At 36.3% G+C, this 21,542-nt stretch overlaps 1 protein-coding gene across 1 annotated transcript in view; it reads right to left on the bottom strand.

The window, feature by feature from the left end:
• The window catches only part of wscd2 (WSC domain containing 2), a 49,248-nt gene extending 28,725 nt beyond the window's left edge, over positions 1-20,523 (bottom strand). Inside the window, exons 1-2 of the mRNA XM_079873111.1 lie at positions 20,073-20,523; positions 11,358-11,450 (exon numbers count right to left, since the gene is read on the bottom strand). The gene's annotated coding sequence lies outside the window, so the exon portion shown is untranslated. The remainder of the gene's footprint in view (positions 1-11,357; positions 11,451-20,072) is intronic.
• Positions 20,524-21,542: the final 1,019 nt, after the last annotated feature.

Raw genomic sequence — 21,542 nt, 5'->3', positions numbered from 1 at the left:
TACAGCATAAAAATAAATACATTTATTGTATAAAGTGATTTCACCAAGTAATTTAAAATGTGAAAGTCATTTCCATTCATATACCTTAAGGCTAGATATTGGCTTAAGGAGTTTACTTTACGCATATGTTCAACAATTAATAGTTTAAAATTTACATTTTATCAATAGGACAAAGAACTAAAACTAGGGCAAACTGTAAAGTTTGGCAAACTACATTTTCTCGATGTTTCAGCTGATATTTTCCCTGTGTCCTTAGGTTACAGAAAACTGAAAGTGCACAGAAAATGAGTGCAGCGTCTCGGTGCGAGCAGAATATGCCACATATAAAACATTGAGGCAGTAGTGTGCAAGACGGCTTCCCTGGTTCCTGTTAATTAATTAATTAAAAATACATTTATTTTAATGGAAAGGACTTAACTAGTCTCTTTACTTTGCTAGGAACATGTACCCCAACCTACACCCATGAACTGCACTTGACATCATATCTCTTGACTGGATAAGTTACATGGCTAAAGCCTGTTTTAGGCACACAAAGGCTGCCTCACCCTGCTGTTTTCATGCCAGTCATTTTAATTAGAGAGATGTCTGATCTCTTAGCATGTGCCTGTTACTGGCTCTATGCCCAACTGCAATTAATTACTGGTGTGCCTGCTCAAACGACCTGGCAGCCACATAATAATTTCTCAGTGAGAATCTGCAGGGATTTCCACTCCTCCGTTTGATCCTGCTACTAGGGTTTACACGCCACTTAAGGCCATTTTCCTGGGTGTAGCAGGTGAGAGAAGTGGGTTATCTGAGCGCTCAAGACAACCTCTTTGAGATCTTGACAAGTGTGTCTTTTCCCAATACCGTATACGAACTTCTGTGCACTTGAGTTCAGAAAATGGTTTCATACTCTGATGTCAGACTCCCCAACAAGCAATTTTGCATTTAAAAGACGTCTAATAGCCGTCCAAACACAGCCCAGACGTCCAGGCCAGTGGTTCTCAAAACCTCTTTAGCGGACCGAAACTCCAGCTGATATTGTGAACTCGCCACTCCGCTGCTCTGCGTGTTCCAGTGAAAAGACGAACAAGAAGCTGAGCTTGTGACGTGAGGCACTGTCAAAAGCAGTCATACATTTGAGCTTTTATATATTGTTCATCCAAAGCATCACTGAAATATTTAAATGTTTTTGTTTATTTAAATTAAAAGTTAAGTTCTGTATTATTATTCTCTCTTACTGTTATATGAAATAATGAAGTGAAACTATTGCAGGTATTTTTCACTGCACTTTTTTTTTTTTATCTTTCCGTGTTTTTTTTTTGGGGGGGGGGGGGGCAGATTTTTTAAAAGGTTTAAGGGGGGTAGCGATGAAAAAAATTTGAGAACCACTGGGCTAGGCTAAAACAAGGCAAAATTTGGGCTGTCAGTGAAAATTTAATAGACGTCTAACCATAGTTCAAGAATAGACGCACAGGCTACGCATAATATATGTCAAATAAATTAAACCAAACACCTGTTGACTTTGCTTACATGATGGAATATTATATATCTCGCAAGTTATTTTTGGCAAAAGTTACATGTATCCAAATTCAAGGTTATTTTGGCTAGAATTGGGTTACTAATAGCCGGACAATATCGGGTCTATAGTTAAAGGTGCAGTCTGTAAGAATGACAGCTAGTGATCGAAACCGGTACTGCAGTCCAAATTCAAAATATTGGAGATCGTTGTTTCCCTTGCCCCCTCCACGCGGGTTGCCAGTTTGAGGACACGCAACAGGAACGAGCACAATTGACAATGAAAGCCGAGGAGACTAACACACTGTAAGTTGATGAGTTGATTTATTTGCGTTTTAATATGCTCTCGTTCATAGAGATTTTTAGATGGATACCGAGGCTTTTAAGGTTGGGTAGAATCTGCAATCTCTGACCCAGTTTGTTTGCTGGCTGCAATAAGCTGTGTTTCCTGCCAGCTGGCATCCCGAGGTGTTGAAATACTATTGGGTGAACTAGCAGTGGGCGAGTCACACAGACAAAAACATAAACACACATTCTAACACGGAACACACATTTCAAAGTAAAATAACTGGCTGTAGAAGTGTTTTTCAGAGAAACGAGTATGTGAACTCAGCATGTTTCCTAGATATCTGCAAACATATTATGGTATTTTTATGCTTTGGTAGAGTGAAAAAGTTACATACAGCACCTTTAACCTAGGTGGTGAAATGATGGCTATTGCTAGCTGGGTCAGGTCTACACCAAAACTAAAAAATTATAAATGTTTAAATTATCTAAACAGTTCTTCTATTGCACTTAACAGCCTTCTGAAAATACATAAAGCTCAAAACAAAACCTAAAAATGCAGTACATGTCATGAAAACATGGCATTAAAACTGCATGGTGGGAAATGAGATATAGCTGATTAAACCCTAAAAATAGGCATCTAGACAAAAAGAGGAAATATATATTTAGAATGTATTAGACCACAAAGGTAAGGGAATATCTATGTCTAATTGTATCTCCACTGTGCTGACACTGAGAAACTATTTCAATCAAAATGTCTAACATCAGCTAATAGTGACTGTAATGCTTCTATGGCCAGCACAATAAGAGCATTGGGTTTTACAGTGAAGCTTAAACTGAGGGATTGGAGAGAAGTGCCTCATTGTAATCTTTATAATATTACATAGTCCATTACCCTCAATCCTCATGCTTTTATTCATCTGGGGAAACAGAAGGAGGTATGGACAGAGTGAAACAGAGCCAACAAAAATAGGTTGAAAGAACAGTAATCCCATCACATATGTGCTGTACAATAGCACTGATCTTGCTCATGATATTCCATGTGCATTTGGCAATGCTTGCCATTTTTTTCCTCAGATCCGCTCACTTTATGAGTCCTGCATCTTGTATTAAAACGTGTGTAGAGTTCATCAACTGGGAGGCTGTACAGCTTTTTTTTCTTCTTTTTTTTAAAGGATTCACATTTCTGTCTATAGTTTGAGCACTAAAGGAAAACAAAAATAGTTTTGCCACATCTACAAAAAAGATACACTGAACAAGCCAATGTGCTAAAGTAACTACATTTGGCTAGCATTATGTTACTAAAAAAAATATGGCAATTTCTTTGAACTGCTAGAAGAGGACTTTAAGAATCGGAGACATTTTTATTGCAATATTGTTCTGAAATGTTTGCGACAATGTCCATTGTGAAAAGCTATATATAATTGTAAACCTAAGGTTATATTTACAGATGAAAAAGGAACTTGCTGCACCTTTTTATAACAATTAAATGATGATCAGTTTATTATTTCACAATCAACAATGTATTCACATTTGTATCTTCATTTTTTTGTGCTACATATAGCTTTCAAATGTTTGTTTTTATTCAGAAAGGATACATTAAAAGACATTTATAATGTTACAAAAAAAATCCACCCTGAAAGAAAATGTATCACAATTTCCAAATAAATATTTAAGAGTATAACTGTTTTTAATGTTGCTAATAATAAGAATGTTTCTTATGTTTCTTGATTAATGTTTCTTGATCACCAAATCATCATATCAGAATGATTTCTGAAGGATCATATGACACTGAAGACTGGAGTAATGGCTGCTGAAAATATATAATATATATAATTATATATATATATATATTATATATTTTTTAAATATTTTCAGCAGCCATTACTCCAGTCTTCAGTGTCATATGATCCTTCATATATATATATATATATATATATATAAAATCTTACAGATCCCAAATTTTAAAATGGTATGAAACTGTCTGCATCATGCTGTCGCGAGTTGTTGTACACCAGTAAGCTCACAAAGACGAATAAATAAAGTCTTTAATTCAAAAGCACTCATGGAAACAAACTTATAATACCACAAACAATACCACAAGATTGACGTAGACAGAACAAAGAACAGAACGAACATAGGGTGTAAATACACAAGGACAAACAAGTTAATTAACAACAGCTGATCAGGGGTGCGTTTTCTAAAAGCATTGTTAGCCAACTACGGTCGCAAGTTTCATTGAATTGTGTTGGTAACGACGAACTTGCGACCATAGTTGGCTTCGGGAAACGTACCCCAGAATGATAATCAAAGCTGAGAAACTGGGTCAAACAGGCAGACAAGGAAGACAGAACCAAAACACAAAGTAACATGACCAAAACAGAACATAACTCTTGACTCATGCAAGGTGAACTTTGGCAATCTATCTAAAAGGCCTAGCAAATAGAGCTTTTAATGCTTTTTATTTCTTAGACGTCTGCAGGCAGAAAAGTAAGCGAATAAATCTAGAAATATCTGACTCATTGCATGATTGCTATGCATCCAAGTAATAGCTGTATTTCAAAAATTACTGACCTGAAACTTTCAAGCTATTCCAATCAAGATAATGAGCATTGAACTGATTAGATGTTTTGCTGTTATTCTCATTAAACTCTATATATTCAATGACGCCTCACATAAGCAGTTGCTAGCGCGGCAAGTTCAAACTAGACAGACATTTAAGGGATACGGTAAACAGTCATACCACTTATTACACAGAATTTCGCCACATAAATAATTATGGGGATAAGAGATACTGATTTCAGATTAAACATTAAACAGATAATAACATATTAAAACTCAGTCAAATCAATATTTTGTGTACAGTTATTTAATTATGCCATCCAGTATCATGGCCTCGCTCTCTCTTGTTTCATAACTAACATGTATGATTTTAAAACAGAGTTTTAATATGTTATTAGCTCACAAAAAGCAAAACTTTCACTAGGAAAAAACGTTCCTAGCAAGCGTATAGCGCTGCTGACTGACCAGTAACCCGGATGAGCCTGTACTATCTGTTTTCAGCGGTTGTTATCGAGGAATAACATACCACTGGATGGCGCGATTGACCAATCAGAATCAAGCATTCCACAGAGCCGTGTAATAACAAAGGTTATACCATGGTCTGGGTGAATACTCGATTCTGATTGGCTGCAGGGTGTCCATTAAAAAGTGATAGAGGATACCTAGTAAATAAACCGTCAGGCGTAACCAGGGAAACCAAGTTATTGTTTGTAAAAACTTTAGATTTCGATTGTAAAACGAATTAACATATAAACTAATGTTTTAAAACTGTGTTATTTGGCAAGTGACCATGGTATAAGCAGGTTAATGCCCTTCGAGGTGTCCATTGTCAGGTATTAATGGTTCGTATCGGACGGTTCACGCCTCGCCGTCGTCCATTAATACCTGACAATGGACACCTCGTCGGGCATTAAGCCTTACTTAATAAATGCTGTAAGAATGTTGCTCACTGTTAGCTGATGTTAGTTAATTCATTCACTTCTGTTAACGAATGAGATCTTATTGTAAAGTGTTCACAATGTATTATTAAATGTTGAAATTAACATTAACAAAGATTATTAAATACTGTAATGTTCATTGTAAGGTCATTAACTAATGTAGTTAACTAATTTTAACAAAATGAAACATTATTGTATAGTATTATCGCCTTAAACATTTTATAACGACTGCCCACGGACTGTTTTTTTTACCATATTTATTACTGCAATTCATATCAGTCAAACAACACATTTAGCTCCTAGAACAAACATTGTTTTTATTACAGAGACTGATGCAAGCCGATTCGATGTACAGAAAAACATCAAGAGATAAGCTGAGTAAGGCAACTCAAGCAGTCACATGCACACACTCACAGCAGAGTTCACTATGGCAGTGTTTCCTGTGTCACCTTTGGTCAACAGCGTCATTAATTAACTTAGAGGAACAGTCTGTTTTTCCACACTATAGCCAAGCCGGAAAAACGCTTCACTGATCTTTCCTCAGGAGTGTAGCTCTCCCTTCCTGGACGCTGTTCCCAACCCCCGCCGATTTCCCGCTTTATTTACAACACATCACATACAAAATTACTGTATTCTTTTTTTAATGGGTTAACAAAAGCTCACTTGGGTGTAATTTGGACCTCATATTCTTATATAGGGATCATAAACCTTTGGGACACAGTAATATCACAAAATCAAAGCACCGAATACAAACACACAAGCCTGCCCATCTACTTCAATCTGCCACACGCTGACCTCAGCATATCTGAGCAAAAGAGGGAGAGGGAGAGGGATCAACAGGCCAGTAATATAAAAATATTTTTGAGCCTGGCCAGGATGGATTTTGTTATCTGACTAATGTCAGTCAAACACCCACCCACACAGACCACCAGATCAGAGCCAAGAACCTTCTGCCTTGATACAGATCAATTCACAGCATAACAAATTCATAGTCAAATTCAACTCAGATCAACTAAGTTCTAAATTACTTAAAAAACATACTTATATTTTTATATCATTTTTTTTTTATATATTCAATATGTCCCACACATACCTGCTGCATAGGAAATTTTAATACAGGAAAAAAAACAAAAAAAACAAAAAGCTGTCAACATGATTCCGATAAAAAAGCCTTTTCTATGCATATAATAAAAATATCTATAAATTATTATTTAAAATTATATAAAAATGTTATGAATAGATAATATACAAATATTACTAAATTAACATTAGTAAAAACTAAATAAAGTTGAGACTTTATCAAACATCAGGTCTGATAACAACTAAGCATGTAAATAATTTTTACATTATGTAATTGGTTAATCAACAAAAAACAAAAAAAATGGTACTGTAAATGAGCCTAAGACACAAAGAAGTCAAATGTGACATCTAAACTTAACAGTAAACTGACTGAGACACTATAATCCTGTCTGTCTTTTGCTCCTAAAGCCTCTTAGTCTAGACTGACTCCTCTCAAAAGGTGAGAGAAAACCAGACTCAACCCTGATAAATAACCAAATCTCCCCCTCAAGCAAATGATGAAGATAGCAAAGTGTTTTCTTATAAAAAATGTAAGATTTCATTACATTTTAGGGTGGAAAATACATTGGTACACCAATTGCTGATTTCAGGTATGCAGCTGAATTTTCACACAAAAACTTACTATATTAGTCATTATTTTCTCACCTCCCACCCAAATGATTTCCTTGCCCATTGAGAAGAGAAGAGAAGAGAAGAGAAGAGAAGAGAAGAGAAGAGAAGAGAAGAGAAGAGAAGAGAAGAGAAGAGAAGAGAAGAGAAGAGAAGAGAAGAGAAGAGAAGAGAAGAGAAGAGAAGAGAAGAGAAGAGAAGAGAAGAGAAGAGAAGAGAAGCTGGATGAGTATTTAAGTGCAATACCGTTCATTTCAGCTAGAGCTCTAGTTGGGTTAGTCTCATTAGAGCAATGGAACAGCAGGAGGAACACATAATTCGGCTCTTGATATGTGTCAGGAGAGCACTGTGTCTTTCAAATCCTTGAAAGTTGAGTTGAGAGACTGGGAGAGAGAGAGACAGAGAACCAAGAAACCAATAAAGAAGGTTTTACTGAGTCTTTCCATGTTAAAGGGAAAGTTCACCCAAAAATGTCATCATTCACTCACTTTCATGCCTTTCCAAACCTGTATGACTTTTTCTTTTGTGCAATACAAAAGGAGAAATTCTGTACTGGTCTTTTTTCCATGCATTTACAATGAACAGGAACTGAAGCTGTCAAACTTCAAAAGGACACAAAAGCACTATAAATATATCATAAAAGTGGTCTATATGAAAGCCATATGCTTTTTGTGTGTCACTGTTCACTGAAAATCAGATGACATTGTTCTACCTCTCCTTGACCACCGAGAGAAGTAGCCATTTCCAATAGCCATCTCCAATTCATGGACAAATTATTATTTTGAGTCTGATCTGATTCTTTTTTGAGTCTGACTCACAAATGGCTTGTTCACAAATTAGACTGAACAAGCCATTTCTAGCCTTTCATCAGTACTTACTGAGTGTCTGAGTCATTCTCAAGCTGCACATGTAATAAAGAGCTGCTTCATCGCTGACAAACGATAGAAGACATTTGCAGTTTCTGTTTCCTACAAATATCCACCTTGAGTGCTCTTTTTGTTTTCTGTATTATAAAACATCCTGTTACTATTATGGTGTGAGAAACCGCGCAAACAAAATTGTTTTACCTTAAAACCGTTTTGACAGATTAGATCAAAAGCTTGATTCATTCACAATCTGGCATCATTAGTTCTAAAAAGCTGATAATTGTTGAAATATTATCAGGGAAAATGATTTTTTAGCAATATTTTACCAGGGCATATTCATTGATTCATTGACAGGGCATATGATTCATTCACAATCTGGCATCATTAGTTCTAAAAAGCTGATAATTGTTGAAATATTATCAGGGAAAATGATTTTTTACAGGATTTTTCAGCAATATTTTACCAGGGCATAGCGTCATTTCATAGCAAAATATTCCAAGCTGGACAATGACCCTATTTTCTTCTAGAGCTGCTGTACTCAATGTAAATCTGGTTTGAAACAATCTGTATTGTAAAAAGTGACTTGACTTGAAATAATTTTGTCAGATAAATACCTTGATGATCAACTCCTTATGAATAAGAGTAAAATGATGTAATTCTTAGAATTCTGACAGACTTAAGACTAAAATTTTACCCTGAGTGGCTTTATACATATGGCCCGATGTCTCAGTGGGCAAGATTATCAATTAACTACAATATACATTTTTAAGTATTTGAATACATAGAATCCACTTCTATGGTACTTTTATGATGCTATTGCAACCTATTTTGAAACTTGAAAGCACCCAATTCATTTGAACTGCATGGGAAAGAGGACCAGCACATTCTTTAGAATATCCATTTTTGTATTCCACAGAAAAAAGGGCATCAAACAGATTTGAAATGACATGAGGGTGATATAATTATTTTGTCAATTATCCTTTTAATCGATAAAGAGTCAGGGACAAAAAAAATCTGTGCTGGAAGGCTACACATGGCTTGCGTACATGCACACAAAAAGACGTCTGTCAGCGCCTGTGAGTGGGTGTGTGCTGCAAATGTCCTTGTTGCTGAGCGCCCGCATGCAGCACTGAAGTTTCCGTTCTTCCTTTCAGAAACCATTCTGAATATGAATAAAAAATGAGCTGAGAGTGCAAAAGAAAAAGAGACTACGAAAGAGAGCGAGAGCAAGACAAAGAGCTGGCGAGTCTTGAGAGAGTGGGCGGAAGATAAATTGCAGAAGTAGGGTGAACTACGAGATGAACGGAAGAACACAAACGGGAGGGGCGAACAAGAAGAAAGGTGCCTGCATGAGAAAGAAAAGACTGCGTGTTTATAATAATCTGCTGCAGGAATATATTAATACATTAGCTGGGGGGAAGAAAACCTCCATCATCATGAAGTCCGGTTGTCAGATCCGACCTGCGTGAAGCAGACTTTGGCCATTTTGACTGATTGTACGGCCTCTATCCTGAGCTGTGTTTATTCAGCAGGTTTATTCAACAATGGTGAAATGATAAGATTCCTCTGTTGACAGAATAATTGCACATCACAATTGTTCGTAGTACCCATTACGTCACTAAAAGTCAGACCCCCCACCACCACCATCATATGCAGGAATAGATGTTGACATTCCTAATGTGCCTGACAGCATTGTTTAAGCTCTCCTCTTTGGCAGGAGCAAAGTGTTTGATGATTTGTCCAAAGTAAACACATTCTACAGAGATATGGGAAATGCCTCATGCCAGTGTAAGTGAAGACTGACTCATTAGACCACAGACACACTGCCACCACAGAGGTTTACATTTTTTGTAGTCTCAATAGAGTAAATCTAAAATCCTGTTTATAAAACACTGTGTTAATGCTGTTAAACAGAGTGCTACTGACTGTTATTTGTACATGGTGACAAGGGATGAAAGCAGTCCCGACTGAAGGATGAGCTGTGCAGGATGAGTTTAATATTTTCCCTCAATCTTAACGTAGCCCTTATTTATGAATAAGGACTGTTGATGGCAAGGGCAAATTCGGGGGGTTTAAAGGGATAGTTCACCCAAAAATTAAAATTCTGTCATTATTTACTCATCCTCATGTCGTTCCAAACCTGTTCCTTTCTGTCCCTCCATAGACAGCTGCGCAACTTTGACACCTTGACGTTTTAAAAGTTAAAAAAGAGATCATAAAACGAATCCATGAATTGAGCGGGTTTAGTCCAAATTTTCTAAAGAGACACAATCGCTTTATATGATGAACAGATTGAATTTAGGCTTTTATTCACATACTAACATTCATCAACTCACACATCAGACCTGGTAAACGGAAGCTCAAGCATGTTTGTTGACATGTGAGAACCAGTGGTTCATTCTCGTGTGTTACGCAGCACGTTTGAGCTTCTGCAAGAACCAATGAGGTTTGTTCTGGCGTGTCAAGTATGTTAGGTTGAGCTTCTGTTTATGTTCACTGATCAATGTGTATATTTGTGTATATAAAAGACATACAGATTAGTTTTACGATTTTTTTAATGAAAGTTTTGAAGCGTCAAAGTGTCAGTTGCGTAGGTGTTTATGGAGGGACAGAAAGCTCTCTGATTTCATAAAAAAGATCTTCATTTGTGTTCCGAAGATGAACGAAAGTCTTACGGATTTGGAACAACATTAGTGAGTAATTAATGAAAGAAATACTAACCCTTTAAGCCCACAACTATTACAAGTACCATTCAAAAGTTTAGGGTCAGTAAGTAAAACTTTATTTTTTTTAAAGAAATTAATACTTTTATTCAACAAGGATACATTAAATTGTGAAAACTTAAGACATTGCAAAAAAGTAACAGTTAAGACATTTAACATTTTACAAAACGTCAATTAAATGCTGTTCTTTTAAACTCTCTTTTGAACTATTCAAAGCGTCCAAAGAATTGTTACTTGAGCACCAAATCAGCATATTAGAATGATTTTTGCAGGAACATGTGACACAGAAGACTGAAGTAATGTCTGCTAAAAAATGTAGCTGTCATCATAGTAATAAATTAAGTAATCATTATTTTAAACAGAAATAATATTTCACAATATTACAGTTTTTACTATATTTTGATTAAATAAATGCAGCATCTGTGATATTTCAAAAACATTACAAAAAATCTTACCGACCCCAAACTTGACTTAAGTGTGAGAAGTACAACTTTTTAAATAAACCAGTCAAATGACAGGTGTCAGTATGGTCTCATTAACTGTGGTGTATTTTGGTTGCCAGGGTTGGCAAAATTCAGACCTTAAGAATTAGTTCCCTTTCAATTCATGAGTTACATTTTTAACTGAATTGGCCACAATCCACAGGAAGTAGAATTTGAATGACAGGAAGAATATACTGAATTTAGTTATATGAATTACGTTCAATTTCAATTCATTTTAATTTTAATCTGTACATTTAATCTGCAAATCTGTAACCTCAATTCAATTTCAGCTATTCTAAATCGCACACAAACCTTGATTGATTTCAAAGAAATGGAGAGCATTCGCATGAGAGATGTGGAGCACTCGTCTGGGACAGCTAGGTGTGCATTGGACTCCTTCAGTGACTAAAGGGAAAGAGAAAGCTTGTTACAAACTTTAAAGTTTATTAACGACTTACAGCCACTGCTTTCAGTAAACCTGCAGAGAGATCACATAATCACAGATCTTTAGGGAGGCTGAGATGAATGATAAACCAACCAACTAAATAGGGTCTTGCAACCTATTTTTGACACTATTTCAAAACAAAAGGGAATCTGTACAAAAGCATTATTTGTGTCAAGTCAACAAAACAAGTCAAAGCATTCTTGCTTATGTATGCAAATTACTGTAACATTTGTAAAAGCAAAAATGCCCTTAAAGACATTGTGAATAGTTTACATTATCCAAATCACTCAATGTTTTGTGCCGGCCCCCCATTTAAAGCGACCCACAACCTCACAATAATGCTCTTACTCTCAGTCTAAATTACATTCAGTTAACAGGGTTAATTATTTTCAGTGTTTTTGGTTGTTTTGGTTCAGATTTGATCCTGCACCATTAGCATGTAATTACCAGGTGTATAATGACTGCATTAATAAAACAAACACAGCATACGGGTGAAAAAAAAGACAGAGGAAAGCCTAAAACAGCAGCAGTCTGTTTATCTTTCCCGTTCACTCTCACTGATCATCTCCATCAGAGTGCATTAATTACTCCAGAATAGGAATTAATTTCAAGGAATTAAGCATAATACGGCTAAATTCCATGGATCGAGAGAGCTGTGTGTGCATTACAGAGCAAGCGGATCTCACAGTCCTTCCTGTCTCTTTTATTTCCTTCTATTCCATCCATTGCATTCTATTGTTACACATAATGTGTTCCACACTATTCTATTTCATTCCATTATACAGAGTGCCATTCCTAGCCATTTACTTCCATTCATTTTCATTCTGTTCTATTCCATTCCATTGGTGAAATTTGATCTCACATTGCCACCATTGTGTCTGGTAATTTCATCCAACATCCTGATTGGATTGAAAGTGGGAGTGAACATTGGCAGGACCCCAGAGTGTGGTGGCCCTGTGTACGGCCACCCTCTCAGGTTCACACACACCCACAAAGGCCGTCCTTTGAGCCGACTGAAGAGTTCACTGTTGAACAAGCACAGGTCTGCCATTCTCAGTGGGTAATTATTGCTTGCTGCAAGCCTACTGACAAGGTGAATGTTATCTCAAGACCACTTTTAAGTCCCTATTATTCTTGTTCTCTCTCCCTTTCAGGAGCGTCTTTCTCAGGGTCCTCTGTGTCTCTCTCGCACACACAATCAGTTCTTCATTATCCCGGGTCACATTCAGTAACCAGTCTACCCTTCAATAAAGAGACTGAGGTGGCTGCCTTACAGCTGTGAAGCATATCTGATGAAATTAAACAATGGTTTGAATTAGTTAATGAATCTACAGATTTCAATTCATCAAATTCATTCATTCACAATGATTCAGTTGATTAATATCAGCCACTAGTTTCTCAAACAAAACAGAATGCCTCCATCTTCATATAGACTTCTTTAGAACTGTCTCTTTGGATAAGTACTTTATTTCCTTCTCCTACAGTCCTTGAAACTCTTTGCTGGAAAAATCACACTTTCTCCTCCATTCGCTAAACCACATAAACCATTCAAGATCATTACCAAATGTTCAAGGCATGCAGGCCCCTGTGGAAGTTGCCTTAGTCAGGTCTCCATCATTAAAAGTAGACCAACAGACTGACCTTGAATAATGTCACCATTAGTTCACCATTATAAATCACTAACTGTCAGCAGCCAGCCTCTTTATCTTGGTTATGTGCGATAAAGTCAAAAAGCCTATAATTAGCCTGGCCATGTTCCCATTAATTCCCCTTTGACCTTTATGAACCACTATGCATAGCTTGTTTTGTCTTCTGCAATTCCTTATATTAACTATATTGTGATGTATACCATTACATTAACATAAAATGACTGAGAATGTGATGTTTTGGTCACACTGATAGATATTTAAAGGGTCCCATTAATTCCACTATACATAGCTCATTTTGTCTTCTGCAAGTCCCTAACTAGGCTATATGGTGATACACCTCTTGGATTTATATAAAAATGACTAAGGATTAGATACTTTACTCATATGGTATCATGCCCTATTCCCTATCTTTATATGGCATTTCTACTTTTATTGGTTTTTTCTTTAGTCGTTTTTTCAAAGATTCTTGCTTTAACATGGTCATTAATCAAACTGACCTAAGGTCCATCATCCATGCAGTAAATAAATTAGTCATGGCTTAGTTGTAAAAGGTTGACAAAACAGTAGCATCTGGAGGCCAGCTTTCAAACACCCCCTGCTCACACCTTCATAATAACTCACACAAACCTCAGCAGACTGCATCCAGCTCATTCCAGTGGGCATGTGAAAGTTCTTACAGTATATATCAGTCGCAGAGGATTTAAAACATCTGGCCAGACTTTTTATTTTTTACATTTCATTTTTTGAAACAGAAGCTAATTAAGAAGCAAATCATTAGACCAACTGGCCAGACTGCCAACTGATTGATTCATAAAAAGATTTGCATGAGGTATGTGTAAATTATGCAAGCTATAACATTCATAACATATATTTAACAAACAGTCAAGCCCATCATTATTGCAAAAAATAAACCTTAATGAATGGTAAGTGATCAGGACCTAACTCAATTACCAAATTTAATTTAATATGTGGCCAATGAGCCGTATGAGAGATATGAAAGATAAAAGATTTCCATGCAAGAAATTGGTTAGCAGGGACAACTGTCAATTTAATTATATATTAATTTAATGAATTATTATAAATTTACAAAGCTGCATAGGAAACCAATATATAAAAAAAAACTAAAACAAAAAAAATCAGGGCTTCACAACAAAAAAAACAAAAAAAAATTGCTCTATTCTCTCATATCCCACCACCTGTCCAAACAGCGTTTACTTGAGTATTATTTACTGAAAAAGCTCAGTGTTGCTGATAATCCGGGACTAATCTTAAAATCTGGGTGAGATGTATACGGCTGCTCTGCACTCAACCCATTCTTCAGGCTTTCCTTGTAACAGATCAAAAAGCTCAGTAGTTTATCTTTTCTCCATTGATGAAGAGAAATAGAGGAAACACCATCATAAAGTCTTATTTTGAGCCCTAATTGTTTTTTGATAATGCTGTCAGAAATTAGTGAGTACAGCATGTTTAGTGTGGTGAATAACATCTATTGTTAATAGCGAAGTGAGCCATATTCGTATCACAAGCATCAACTGCAAAAAAAGTGATTGTTTTCAAACTAAACACTAAACACAACTAAACACATCAGGTCATTATACAATCAAACTATAAAGATTATGGACAAGAAGCCAATCCGCTACCATCACTGCAATATTCTCCAGAAGTATAAATTGTTAAGCTTTGAAAGCTTTAGTGATTTATGTTTTCTCAAACTAACTTTCAAATGTCTCAATAATTTAGCACCTGAGCCACTCAGTTCATTTATGCAGAGACAAAACATCAACAGAGTCACCAGAGGCTCTATCAATAACAACTGTATAGTTCCATACCGTAAGACTTCATTTGGTCAGTCTGCTTTTTCATATAAAAGTGCAAAGTTGTGGAACTCATTACCCATTGAATATAAAACAATGACTGAGCTTAAAATGTTCACATCTCGTGTTAAGTCTTGGATGAAATCGAAACAGGAATGTACCCATTTGTAAATAGCTAGTTTGTGTATGTAAGTGATTTGTATGGTATGTCTATAGATACATTTTTATGATGAAATAGAAAATGTTGTAGTGTAAAGGCCCAACCATGGACTGGAGTTGTAAATTAGCATTAGCTATAAACTCTTTTTGCATAGCATCAGTTACAAACTTGTTTTGTACTATGTTTAATTGCAATGTCCATGTCAAATAAATGAATAAATAAAAATAAAAATAAAACAGGTTTCCCAAAAAACTCCTGCTGTCCTACTACTGTATGAGCAAACCGTTGCCCTGCCCCAAACTCAAACAATTTGCTGAGTCAATTTTGCTATGCTGGGATGGTCGAGATTCTCAAACAAACAAAGCAAGCCAGTGTGTACACTAATGGTTTACTTAGATTTGTCTCTGCATATTAGCTGGAATAGGAAAAAGTATTTTACCATCTGAAAAATAACACACTTTCTTGCGTTTCTGAGCGGTCAGTAAACTCAATCAGTGCTAAAAGTGCCAGTAAGTTAAAGCTGTTGAATTTTAAAATGAAATCATTTTCTGAGCCAAGCATTAACAACAGATTTATGTTTATGCTGGCATGACTTCACATCCTCTGACAGCTCAGGCATCTTAAATGCAAACATCACTTACTGCGACTCAAGAGTTCAACTCAAAGAGCTTAGAGTGATCTTCCTCAGGATGATGCTGTGCCTCAGCGATTGGTCAAGCAGAGGACAGGGATGATTAAAGAAAGATAATACGCACAAACCTTTCATTCAACTGAAAAAAAAAAGACTTAAACACATCCACCGCCACTCTCTTGAACTTCGATGATACAATAAATGCAATATCTGAAGTTAATATCCATGTAGCCAACAAGTCAAGCTCTGTTCCTAAACACAGTGAGCATCATATGCACAATCCTGAAGTGAAGGCTGTTCCAAAACACAAAGTACTTATGGTGCCACCTAAGATATCTAAATTTTGGGCAAATTCTAAGGCAGTATTCCTCATGGGTAAAGACAGTTCTGCATTCTGCAAATGCATTGCAACAAGCTTAGTGAATTGTCAATTATACAGTAAATATACTTGCAATTAAATAAATACCAAAACTATAAAATTCAATACCAAAAAGTCTGAACTTTCCAAAACGTTTTGGAACAGCCCATCACTGCGTCCGAAACCGCATACTGTATAGTACAGGCATGTACTACATTTGGTTTGAAACTTGCTTCACGACCATTAAAAAAAGTATGTTCTATAAAGTATGACACACTATATCCGCCATGTTGTCATTGTCATGTGACCTACGCCGTCAGTTGTGTCACTTCACTGCCTTTCACAAATCTTCTCCTATGGCCTCATGGAATAGTAAAGTGTCCATTGAAAGCACACTTCAGAATCTTGCCAGAAGTAGTAGGTCACCCGATAATTTTCACCTACTATTTAATTAATACTGTGAATTCTGACATAATACTCAGCTCGGATCCTGTTTTTCCACCTATTATATGGAAGTATGCATATTTGGACGCAGGGCATTTGTTTTTCCATCTTAAGCAATAATCTCATGATGAAACATCTTTAAGACATGCACATTTGTATGCAGGCCAAGACACACATCTGCAGCAATGCAATCAACTTAAACTCTGCCAAGGTCAAGAAGAGAGTTCAGCGATAGACAGTAAGTCTTCAACTCAGCACACAGGATAACAGGAAATTAAGAGTAAAGTGATGAATACACTACAACCAAAGCCATAAAGGATACATCAAGGAGAAACACTTGGAAGAATCACAGAGTTCCGGGGACAATTGTTAAAAACAAGATATGTATTTTATTACTTTTCTAATTTTGTCCAGAGACTTGCTGTTGTTGGGGAAAAAAAAATCTGTTAGGAACTGAATGGCAGTGTAGCCCTTGTTAATATCTGCTATTAACATCAGTCTCGGATGGTCAGCACTAAATTACAGGTGTAAACAGCCTCCAAAACTCTTTGTCAGTCCTGAAGATTTATTATTTGAATTACTTTTTTTAATGGATGGCAACTAGTTGAAATTCCAATGTTAGACGAAACACTGAAAACTCAGATGTGGCATGTCTGTAAAATATTGATTATAATCTGTCCAATTGGTAAACAATGTAAAATGATGGAAAATAAATTTGGTTTCTCTCAAATCTTGCAGACACATCATGATGGTATAGCCCTGTCTGTTCCACATTTGGCTTCAGACACATGGATAAAGTTCAATATGACATTCAATGTGCACTCAGCAATTACAACCCCCCAGGAAAAAGTAGATTGATTTCCTCCACCGGATTGCAAAATTCTAGTTTAGTTCCCTATCTAACTGAGCAACAGCAGAGATTTGACACTTTCAGGACAGATTTACCAGTTGATTTCCGAGTAATAGAGCAGAACTGAATAATTCATTTTCTGAACAGCAGTTCAGTTCTGAGTAGGCAAAGAACTGCAATACGAGCAACAGCAGTTGATCACAAATTAAAATAAAATGTTGCAGTGTCATATTTAACATCATGACTGGTGATTAAAGTCATTAATTGACTGCTTTAAAATTAATTAAGTGCCCTTGGTTAATTAAGAGTAGGCTACCTGATGCTGGGACAAAAGCTGAAATATTAATGTACTATTTTACCAACTAAATGTCCAAGTATGAAGTAAAGATAAAGATCTTTAGATGTTGGAATACAATTCTGAAATCCTGAGAGAGAAAAAAACAAAGTTTGAAGTGTTGATCATTTTTTAACTGTTTTACATTGTGTGCAGTTTCTGAATGGAAGGAATATTAGATAAAAATGTAGTGCTCTACTTTGAAAACAGAGCACCCAGTTTATGACAGAAGGTTTTGCAGTCTCACTGATCTGGTGATTGACATGGCATCAAATATGTCCTAAAGACTCTGGTAAATCTGGCGCTTTGTGTCCGATAGCAAGTCACATGGAACACAGCCTCCGATCAGAGGAGTTTCATAACTCTCAAATATACAGACTAATTAATCTCACAGACCACTGAACGCATAAATAACAGCCCAGAGCACTGAATGTATGATGAACACAACCGATTAACACGACGAAGCCTTGCAGCTGGTCAGTTATGTAAAAAAAAAAAAAAGAATATTTAATAATAAAAAAACATATACTAAATTGTAATCTACTTATCTAATAAGGAAATTCTACAATTCCAGAATAGCATTAGTATTGAAATGCATGAAACAAGCGCCACCAACGTGTTTGTTCTCTTATGCAAACTAAAATACCCCCCAGCTGTTTGAAGGGTCATGTCGGCTTCATTACTTCTCTTCGTTTTATCTTTGCTGGTTTGGTTTGGCACTCCTTTAGAGCATGAAAAAGTTATCTTAAACAATATTCTGAATAGAAAATGCTTTTCAGAAATGACATATTAACAGGGAGAGATTGATTAAATTATAGATGTGGTTTAGCACTCAAAGGGTAAGACGGTAGGAAGAGAGGCTGGAAGAGAGGCTGAAAGAGAGGAGAACCATCTTACATTTCAGTAAAAGATTTTAAAAAATAAATTAAAAAAAACCCTCAATGTTCTAGCAGAATGTGGGAATATGTGGATGATTAGAGACTATGAAGAGGCCAACTCACTATAGCAACTGCATCTCAGTGACTAAGAATGAACAGAATCATAAAACACACACTGTGCTGCTAATTTGCAGAGAAGCATTTCAGACAGTAGTGAGTTATTAAACCTTGTTACAAGTCAAGCTCTACACAACCGCTCCCAAATGAGTTACAGGCACACGCAAGACATCCAGGCGCTTGTAAACGTGAAAGGGCCCGCTTGCTTTTGTAGTTGAGAACTCTCTATGAAATGTATTTCATTTGGAAGTTCTGTTTGATGTGCAAAACTGGCTCTTGAGAATATTTAACACCAATATTAGGTTCACAAGACACAAAGAGACCCACTCCTTTTGAACATTCCACAGCTTTAGAGTACCTTTATGATAAAGGCATTTCTTCAACATAAGCACGTACCAAACATCATTCAAATCAGCACTGATATCAAAACTGATCCTGTTATAAAGATGAATGAATTATGTCATTATGAATAAACACATTTATGTCACTACAATGGTGCATCTGCATAATGAGTGTCAGTTCAAAGGATGTGTAAAAAAAATTCCTTTGAAACATTAGCATACAAGCACCTGTGAAATCTATGTTTAAGCTCAGATATATGCTGATAGAAGGTGAAAATGGTCGGAATTAACCCAAATATGCCATATTTTAAAGTTAAATAATCTAATATGCTAGATCTACAGTATATTGGGACCCTGTTTTTACATCAAACAATTATTTTATTTTTTTGTATAATATCATGCAATACTGGGGCTGTTAGCGATTATTTTCAGATGTTTTGGCAATGCCCTTATATATCTCGATTCTTTGGAACTACAGCTAAAAAAAAAAAATCACTTAATTTACAGCAAAAATGTTTTAATGGCTTGACAATGCTTTAAAAAATATTATTTTAATGCAGTGTAGGCCTACGTAATGCATCTATTAAAAAAGTTTCTATGGAATAGGCTATTTCATGCCATTAGCGTTGTAAAAATAATAATAATCACAAGCACTGAAAGTCTAACATGTTAGATGAATATAACACACATCTGTCAGCCAGTCAGAGGGGTGTCCTGCAGTGTGAATTTTATCTAATTCATCTAAAACTATTTTATTCAACGTTTTCTAATATTATTGTATCACTCTGTGCATACAGATTTCATATCCCTAAAGGGCTGTTAAAACGAAGAAAATTAAGATTTTCTCCACTAATCAAAAAACAGAAGATTAAGTTGACGGTGCAACATAGCTAGAACTCTGTAGATGCGGACTCCAATTCACTTTGCTCCTAAAACGTCACTCTCAATCAGTATCTTACACTCTTGTCGTCTGGCGGCTTGATAAACTTGTATATTGACTGCTTACCTGACTGTAAGGTCTTTCCAGCAGCTTTGAATTGAGCAGGGTAGAAACTATGGAATCACTTGCACCGAACCCCTTGAGTATAAATTCGCATTCAAATGCACTGTGTGTCTGTTCCACTGTAGTGATCGATCGAAGAACGGTGCGCCTATAGGCGCACACAATGAATACGTCTGCAAATGATTGTCTGGTTGATTATTTGCTCAGTGATCAGCGTGGTTTTCCATGCCCCGCTGAGTTTTCCAATCCCAGTTATTCCCGATCACAACTGCCGCAGAATCCGTACGCGCTGCCTTTTACATCGTCGCGCGCTCAGAGCCGCACGCAAGCACCCACAACGCGGCCACATAGTACCTGCTCCTCGCCTCCTGCTTTTCACTGAATCAGGTCAGAGAGGTGTCCTGTCCTTTTGATGTTGTCAGGAGACCTGTCTGTCTCTTCTCTAGTACACGGCGCGTTTCTCACATCCCTGCGGTTCACAGCAACAGCGGCAGCCGCGCGTCAGCTTGTGCTCCGCGCCGCCCGACAGCACTGCCTAGAGTTCTCACACAGACACAGCATGACACACATTATTAAATAATACATCGAGATGATATGAATAAAACGCGACTGCTTGAACAGTACATTCTGCTCTTTTGTAAAAACACTGTGACAGGAAATCGAAAAAGCCTACTTTTGACTGATTCAATTCACATGGCATTAGTGGATGTGACCTCGAAGAGGCAATCATTTTAGTAACTGATTTATAAACTTAATGTTAAATTTACTTTAAAGTTGTATTAGGCTACTTATGTTTTTCATATATATATATATATATATATATATATATATATATATATATATATATATATATATATATATATAGCCTATATGCGAAAAACATAAGTAGCCTAATGCAAAGTAGCCTATGCAAATCTTCTAAAATAGCTTTAACCCAGCTGTAGTTTTGTGCATGTATATGGCCAGTTCTGAGTATATAGATTACTTATTGTTGTCCATTACTGAATACAAATAACCTGATACAAATTGTAGTTAGATAGGCCTACATAATCTATTAGCATTACACCTTTTAGGCAATATAATATGACTACTTTTTGATTAGCTACTTTTTATATTAGGTTCCTTGTGACCTAATTGGTTTATAATATTCAATTGAATAGTATAATCTAGTACCATATTGATGAAAATACAAAGAATGAGAAAAAAATTATCATCAACACCATTAAGGCCGTTAAACATTAGCTTACATTAGCATTAGCTGATCTGACACATAGTACGTGTTCGCCACTGTCTTGACTCCCATTGGTACTGAAACATCAAGTCGATCCGCTTTTACATAAAGTTAAACTTTTCTCAACTTCGTTGAGTTGCTGAACACACAGGTGTTCTTGCTGAGCCTTGCTGTCGCTCATGTCGCCAGTTCATTGAAAATGAATGAGCACAGACGGTTTGAGCTGGTGGTGAACTAGGCTT

This window comes from Squalius cephalus, assembly GCF_949319135.1.
Source record: "Squalius cephalus genome assembly, chromosome: 5".
Lineage (NCBI taxonomy): Eukaryota > Metazoa > Chordata > Actinopteri > Cypriniformes > Leuciscidae > Squalius > Squalius cephalus.
The sequence above is the reverse complement of the archived record's forward strand: the minus strand, read 5'-3'. Positions and strand labels throughout refer to the sequence as shown.